The sequence below is a fragment of the Littorina saxatilis genome, linkage group LG12, assembly GCF_037325665.1.
Source record: "Littorina saxatilis isolate snail1 linkage group LG12, US_GU_Lsax_2.0, whole genome shotgun sequence".
NCBI lineage: Eukaryota > Metazoa > Mollusca > Gastropoda > Littorinimorpha > Littorinidae > Littorina > Littorina saxatilis.
In genome coordinates this window covers 23793005-23801380 of record NC_090256.1, presented here as the reverse complement: position 1 = coordinate 23801380, position 8376 = coordinate 23793005, and positions in this window count along the sequence as shown.

The following is an 8376-nucleotide window of genomic DNA, read 5'->3' as shown; positions in this document are numbered from 1 at the left end:
ATGGGGGTGAAGATAGACTCCTACCATTCAGCATCATGGCATACAGACGGACATTTATCAAGGGAGACAACTCTAGAGCCTAAGGGTAAATGCTTGTAGATCGCTTTTAATGAGTTGTTTCCCTTGGATAGCTCAAGGCATTAAAACGTCAAGTTGAAGTTGAACACTTTGCTTGTGTGTGCGTGTGTGTGTTCAGTTTTTGCGTGTTTTGTGTGTGTGTGTGTGTGTGTGTGTGTTTTGTATTTTGTGTGTGTGTATGTATGTGTGTGTGTGTGTTTGTGTGTGTCTGTGTGTGTGTGTGTGTGTGTGAGAGAGAGAGAGAGAGAGAGAGAGAGAGAGAGAGAGAGAGAGAGAGAGAGAGAGAGAGAGAGAGAGAGAGAGAGAGAGAGAAATCGTGGGCATGCGTGTGTGTGTGTTTCTCAACGCACATGCTATCTGCAAAGTGAGTTCCTATTACAATATAATTTGTTCTGGACTACTTAAAATCCAGCGAGTGAATGCAGTTGTCTTGTGTTTGTGGTGCTGTGTGATCAAGATATGTTGCAATTGACTCGATCAACCAGTCCCTGACAGACTGTCCTCAGCACTCTTACCAAACTTCCAGTCAGCTTGAAATGGTGAAAGCCTTTCAGGGGAACGATGATTGACTCAATCAAACAGTCCCTAACAGACTGTCCCCTGCATTCTTACCAAACTTCCAGTCAGCTTGAAATGGTGAAAGCCTTTCAGGTGAACGATGATTGACTCGATCAACCACTCCCTGATTGACTGTCCCCTGCACTCTTACCAAACTTCCGAGTCAGCTTGAAATGGTGAAAGCATTTCAGGAGAGCAATGATTGACTCAATCAACCAGTCCCTGATAGACTGTCCCCAGCACTCTTACCAAACTTCCAGTCAGCTTGAATTGGTGAAAGCCTTTCAGGTGAACGATGATTGACTCGATCAACCACTCCCTGATTGACTGTCCCCTGCACTCTTACCAAACTTCCAGTCAGCTTGAAATGGTGAAAGCCTTTCAGACTGTCCCCTGCACTCTTACCAAACTTCCAGTCAGCTTAAAATGGTGAAAGCCTTTCATGGGAACGATTGATTCAACCCAGTCCCTGATAGACTGTCCCCAGCACTCTTACCAAACTTCCAGTCAGCTTGAAATGGTGAAAGCCTTTCATGGGAACGATTGATTCAACCCAGTCCCTGATAGACTGTCCCCAGCACTCTTACCAAACTTCCAGCCGGGTCAGCTTGAAATGGTGAAAGCCTTTCAGGGGAACGATGATTGCACGATAGTTATATTCATTAGTCTGATTTATAGAGTACAATTCCTTGAGGTTTGACCATTGGTGTTCATGCCAGCAGTGTCAGAATGCAATTTAGTTTTTGCTTTGTTTTGACATGAAACTTGCTGTTCCAGATATTGTAACACACACTCTTTCTTTTCCTCGATCCTTTTCGCCCTCTCTGACATATACAACTGAGCAAAAAGAGAGAGAGAGAGAGAGAGAGAGAGAGAGAGAGAGAGAGAGAGAGAGAGAGAGAGAGAGAGAGAGAGAGACAGAGAGAGGAGGCGGAGGAGAGAGACAGAGAGAGAGACAGAGAGAGAGAGTAAAGAAACCTGAGAGCAAAAGCGAACTCCATGAAAAAAGCTTGAACCAAAAAGTCATTTATTCTCGTTGGAGGTATCCATCGATGACATACAAATGTACATGCGTACAATCACTTAAAATGTACACACACATGGCGTACAGTACAGAGTGCACAATCACTGATATGTACAGCATTCATTTTGTTTTTGTTTTTAAGTCACGGTATCCACTATACATTCTGGCGTACGGCGCAACACTGGCGTACAGAACACAGCAACAGATGTGCTGTGTTCACAGAAAACAAAACCCAGGGGAGCTGTTCTCTAGACTTTTTTTCCCACAATAATACACAGAATATCGGGTTTCAAACCAGCATTGTCAGTACAAAGTCATGTCATTTTTTCACTCTTCACACATCTGACGCTCTCTTGCCAATTCAAAACAATAAAAAATACGCTTGTTTCATACGACAATATGATTAAAAAAAAAAGACGTTTTTTCTGAAGTTTGAAGAAAACCTTACTTATCCATGCCGTCCTGAATAAGTAGAGACAGTAAGCAGACAAAATATTGATAAGGCAAACAAAACAAAAAAAGTCTGTTTACGACCGACCCTAGACTTTTTTTTGGCATTTGGGAAAAAAAATAAAACATAAAAATAAAAATTACAAAAAAGTCTGTTTTTTGGCAAAATAACTTAAAAATATGGGTTTTTTGGAGAAAAACAAAATCCCGACCTACCGACCCTATTTCTTTTGCCTATGTTACCGAACACAGACTATTTTTTTTTGGGGGGGGGGGGGGCCTAAGAGAATACATGTATCCCAAAACTTGTTTCCAATTTCTTTTTGTTTTGAATTAAAGCAATATCAGAATCATCAGACACGTTGATTTTTAAAAATCAATTTTGTTAGTGGATATATTCATGCTGTGCCGTTTGCATATTTTTCACAGAAGAAAAGAGCTCTGAAACAAATTAAGCTTGTTCAGATATTCAGAGCTGAAATAAAAACAAATCTGCAAGGAGTAAAAAAAAAAAAGATAAACACAAAGTTGGATATTCTCAAACCAGAGTGTGCCTATGTTTTTCTCTCCAAGTGTCTTTTCAAAAATGTTTCAAATAATGCATGAAAAAAAAAGTACCCCATGAAACTCCAGGGGCTTCCATTTGATTAAATTCTTTAGTCCAGATGGAAAGTGTCAGCAAAGAATGTCCAGTTGCAAGAATACTAATGACATAAACACAGCCAATAGTTACAGAACTGAGAAGTCATGATAAAAACAATGATGTCAAAAAGCATAAAGAATGTGGTAGATTGTCACAAGTTTGTTTGATTTTTAACGTTCACCAATGATAACAAAAGTTGTTTAACTAGCGGCACTGTTATCATGTTTGACCAATGGGAGGTTTCTCCAAGTTTACTTAAAAAGGAAACAACATTTTTTGTTCATTTTGTTCAAACAGGTAACGCACTTTTGATTTTCACCATATAAAGGTCGTCAAGAAAATAGTCTCATACCCACTAAATCTGTTTGTATTTCAATCTAAAGTGCCATATTCAAAAGCTTACTCTTTGTTCTAAAATAAAAGCTCCTACAGATTTGTGACTGAACATTGATGAATATCATTAATGTGAGGCGTTTTTAAAGCTGAAGTTTTTTAAGTGTAAAAATAAGAACTCTGCATATCAAAATATACTGAGAAACCTTACAAAACAAAGAAAGAATTTTGATTTTCATGCCAACGCATCAACTGAAAAAATTTTCAGTAAAATTAAGTCCTTCTTCAGCAAAGTATCATAAATATCAATTAAAAAACACACCATGATTACTGTATAAAGACGTTTTATTTAAATATAAACATTATCAAAACATAGATTTAAAAGTTAAAAGTCCGAGTTGTATGACCCCACAACCCTTCTAAAATAATATTCACTTTGTAAAAACTTTTCTTTATCTTTTAGATTAAAACATAATCTTATTGAATAAAGGCAACTTGCTTTATTCTCTTGTCAAAAACTTTGAAATCTATCAGATTATCCACAACAGAAAATGAAAACTTTGATTTTGACAACAAGATGAATTCAAAATTCAAATCATACTCATCATTCTTTGGTTCAAAATGATCCTACATCTTTATAAAGAAATGTATTTTTGTGTATACTGCCACTCTTTGTTCTAAAATAAGAATTCTTCAAACACACAAAGATATTTGCAGACCTTCCCACATGATTGTAGTTTAGAGATGTTCATTAGCTGAATAAATCTCCATGATTGACAAATTTACATAATTAATTATCATGAGTGCTGGCAAAGCATTTGGTGAAAACCACATGATCAAAGTTACATTTTTAAACCACTGAGCATTTTGTGTACAGGACCACACATGCAAAAAGGTGCGTACAACATAGCCTGGCACAAGCTGTATTACTAATGTTTTCAACAATCACAGTATGTAACTCTAATGAAACAGAGCAGCAGTTTAAAAAACTAACAAACAGAAACAAACAGCAGCTTGATCAAGAAAAGAGAGTAAGAAGAATCTTATCACTAATTGCTGCAACACTTCAAAAGATCCACTGGAAAATCAGGTGAAAATGACAACACTTTACACTGAGCTCACAATTGTGGAACCAGAAACATTAACTGTAAATTTACCTATACATTAAACTGCAAAGCTTGTGCGCTGTGCACAGCAGAATAGTGTATGCCGATCAGTACTTACGAAGAAACAAAGACAGATTCAACCGCAAATTCTGAGAAAAACGAGTGCAGAAACATGATCAACGGTCTCTCTAGTGAGAGTATAGATCCAGTGTAAACATTTAACAGAAGAGAGAGTGATTTCAGACTGATTTTCAAAACTGGCACAACATTTGGCACACACAACCCAACAACAGCATCAACCAACATCAGATAAACTGTTCTCTTCATCTTCTCATTCTTTTTGATTGATTAAGCAAATCAATAACATCATTGTACAGCTTCCCTGTTTTTTACCATAACACAAACACATTTTCCCAACAGCTGCATACAAATTGTGACATTTCTGTTCAAACTTGCAAGATAAATAAACTTCAAATATATTTTTTTCTTTTATGATTGAACTTTCACCCCACGAAACAACACTTTTTCTTGCTGGTGCATTTTCAGATGTTTTCCGCTAAGTTATTAACCCTTGTCCATTTTGTCCTGCTACCTGCTTCAAGGCCAACATCCACTAGTATGCAGGCTTGATGGATTTATATCTGTTCTGTGGTGTCCGCACTACATCCAGTGTCACTGACTGCAGCCTAGCTCTGTAGCACGAGTTCCATTCTTACACACACTGATGCCCAGGGCCGAGGTGCATATAACTTAACTGGGTTCCACCCAACTGGGTCGTACGCAGCTGCATGGTCAGATTGGTTGAAATTAAAATTTGTTATGATTTTGTTCCCACCCAGTTTCACTTGGTGCACTTCAGGCCAGGGCACAAAATGTACGGCTTTAAGTACATGTAGCAAGTATTCTTTGAATATGAATACAGAAAAAAGTCATATCCCCTTTACCCCCAACAAACGTTCTGATGGTCTCATCTACCTAAGCTTGCGACAATAATACAGATCAGGATACACTTCCTGAAAGGCTGTTCCATACCACCTCTGTCTTACACAATCTTACCATCTTTATTGAGGGAAACACTTATGCGCATATAACCCAGAGAAAACACCTTAACAATGTAACAGAAGACTGCTACCTTAGTACGCAGCCGGGTAGTCTTTGGTATTCAGGATATTCATGTACAAACACATTCACAGCAGCATACAACATTCTCTGTCACACACACACACACACGCACGTCCGCACATGCACACACATTGTGTACACACTCAATGAACAAATATTTACACATCTTTACAGAAAAGGGACAAGTAAAATATATCTTTATCACCTCATACAATGTGACTGAGCACTAAAAATTATTTTTAAAAACGGCAGCAGTTTTTTTCTCTAGCCAACAGGTAACAGCCGAAATCACAAGTACTCACTGAAAGTTAGCCTGACAATATGTTTAACTTATCTGAATAATTAAACACGAGTGGTAGGATTCTACCACTGCTTAATTTTAAAGCTCTCAATGAATGGTTTTAGTTTTTATTAAAGGACATTAGTTCTGCCTTTCAAAAGTCAAATCTCTTCAAAAGCAACGAAGCCTGAACGATACATGTATGCACTTTCTGACTCAAACCTGACAAATAATATCACATATTGACAAGAACGACTTAAAAGTGCAGACCTCTTTTGACACGTGAAGAAATCTATAGAACACCAAATACAGGATTTCAGAGTCAGTTTGACCAATGTTTCCTCTTTCACTTCCTCCATGTGGGAATCCATGACAGAATATTTACAGGCATTTTTACACCCACATAGTTAGTTTGTAGTCATCATATGCTACAGAAGATCTTTGTATATGTACATGCATGTACAGTGTACACAACGTTTTACCCTGTTGCACAGTCAAAGCCTTAAAAATAACAAATTTACCAATATCTCGAGCATATACCATCACAAACACCAAAAAGCTACTTGTATCATTATTAAGGTCCTATATTCTGTGTTAAAGAAAGAAAAAAAGGGAAGAGAAGCGTTGTCTTTATATCATTATTGACGCTCACCACATAAAACAAACAGGTAGACGAGAAGGGCTCGACGATAAGTCAACAAAAAATTATATTTTAGATTAACACTGGAAAAAATGTTAAAGCTTCTTTATTTTCTTCGTGTTTGAGTGTAACTGTTTTTAGTCAATAAAATCAGGTTGTTTTCTGTGAAACACAATACATATTTTTGGATGTTCTGCGTGTGTTTTTTTGAGTAGCAAGACAACAAATGTACTTTAAAATGTTTCAGAGAAATAAAAAATGCCAAAACCAATTATCATTGGTTGTACTCCTTTGGTTTTAACCGAATATGGAATATAGATTATATTTACTTGAACATTTTTGTGACAGCCATTTTGATTGTAAATGATGACTGTCCCTGATAATTTTAATGAACTACACTGTTAAGATCTTGCACTCAACTATGCTGTCCTAAGCAATTGACTTCACTTACAAAAAGTTACATAAATTCTCTAATGGTAATTTTTCAATGGAAGAAAAAAATAACCTGAATAAAGGCACAGACACAGAGAAAAGTGCACTTGTAACAGAACAAATCTTCGCAAGGTCTGTGCAAAGGTGTTCTCGTATGTTCTCCATTTCGTTTCAAGATATAAAACAGTATTACTCAACAAAACTGAACTCACCATCTCTGCTACATTCAACAAGAAATGTTTTTTACTTCAAACATTAACATCACTCGGCTCAGAAAGTCAGCGTTCTGTTTAAAAGAATGAAACGTCTCTGTAGCAACATTAAACAGAATTGGTGATACAGACGTACATGTTACCTGTGGTTCTGTTCGCATGCACACATCATGTGGTACAAACACCAAACTCTAGGCATGACTGAAAACAAAGGTAACCAAGTGAATTAACTCACAGCAACTATGAAGTTATGCTCAATCTCACCCTACTCCACCCCCTCCCATCCATCCAAAACACTTTATGCCGCACGTCAGGCTTCTTTTCGTATCACTGTAAGTATAAGAACGAAGCAACTGGAATAGAAACTATTATAAATAAACTGTGCCAGGTTGTAATTGCTGCCATTTAAATTTTAATGGATCCGTTTGCCCCATCATTAGTAAAGTAAGGAGATAGGCTCTCTTATGTCTTGGGAAAATGGAGTTTTATCTGTCTATCCTGAAATAGACAGGTTAAAACATTTCTTTTGAAGAGTCCACTTATCTTGTCATAAGTCTAATTAATTTGATGAAATGCAATTTTCAAATCTCACACTGATGGTCGTACCTCAAGTTGTTGCTAAACGGAAATGCTCTTTATTTCTGAAATCTCAAATGGTTATCAAAAACAAACAACTCGCTAGCATCAACTTGACCTTCATGCCCTCATGACCTTCAATCAGTCAATAAAACATTCGTTACATTGCAATAATTGTAATAAGACTCGAAGTTCGATTATTCATTTACTGTGTTTTATCAGAGGAAAGAATGACCTAGCGCTAGTTTTAAGATTTGCCTCACAGGACAGATCAGTAGAGAGTCAAATGAAAGATTTGACTGTAGGTAGCTTGCACAGTAACGTACACAGCCCCCAGCAGTCACTGCCACAGGAATAAATAGGCCAGGCAAACATATACACATTCAGCACGTGCCTGTGGCAGCCACAAACAAATTGAAACTGCAAGGAAAATAGGTCTTTGTACATCAAACTTACACACAGACTTAGGTTGTTTTCTCACAAGTTTCAAGACACACAGTTTTGTAGGCATTTGGAACTGTTGTGATGCAAGACACAGAGTATGTGTCCAAGGGAAACGAACGCCAGCTTGTTCACTCACCACCAAACCGTTTCACACTTTTCTGTCTTGCTACACAGTCACATGTTTTGGTTATGGATCTGTGGGTTGTGCAGTCCTCTTTGTACATTATAAAGCATTCTGGATCACAATTTGACGAGAGTCAACACAGCATCAAAAATATCAGTGTCAGTAATACAGCTGGCTGCTTATCTGTATATATGTGTTCAGCATAAACTTGTGTCTCTCCTTCACATGACAAACAAACGAAAGGGAAACAAAATATACCTCGCAAACTTCTCAACGTCCATAAAGAAATCCGGTAGGGAACAGAGCCCTCATAGAGAAAACTTCAGTCAACTTAGCTTCTCTGCAAAGCTCAAG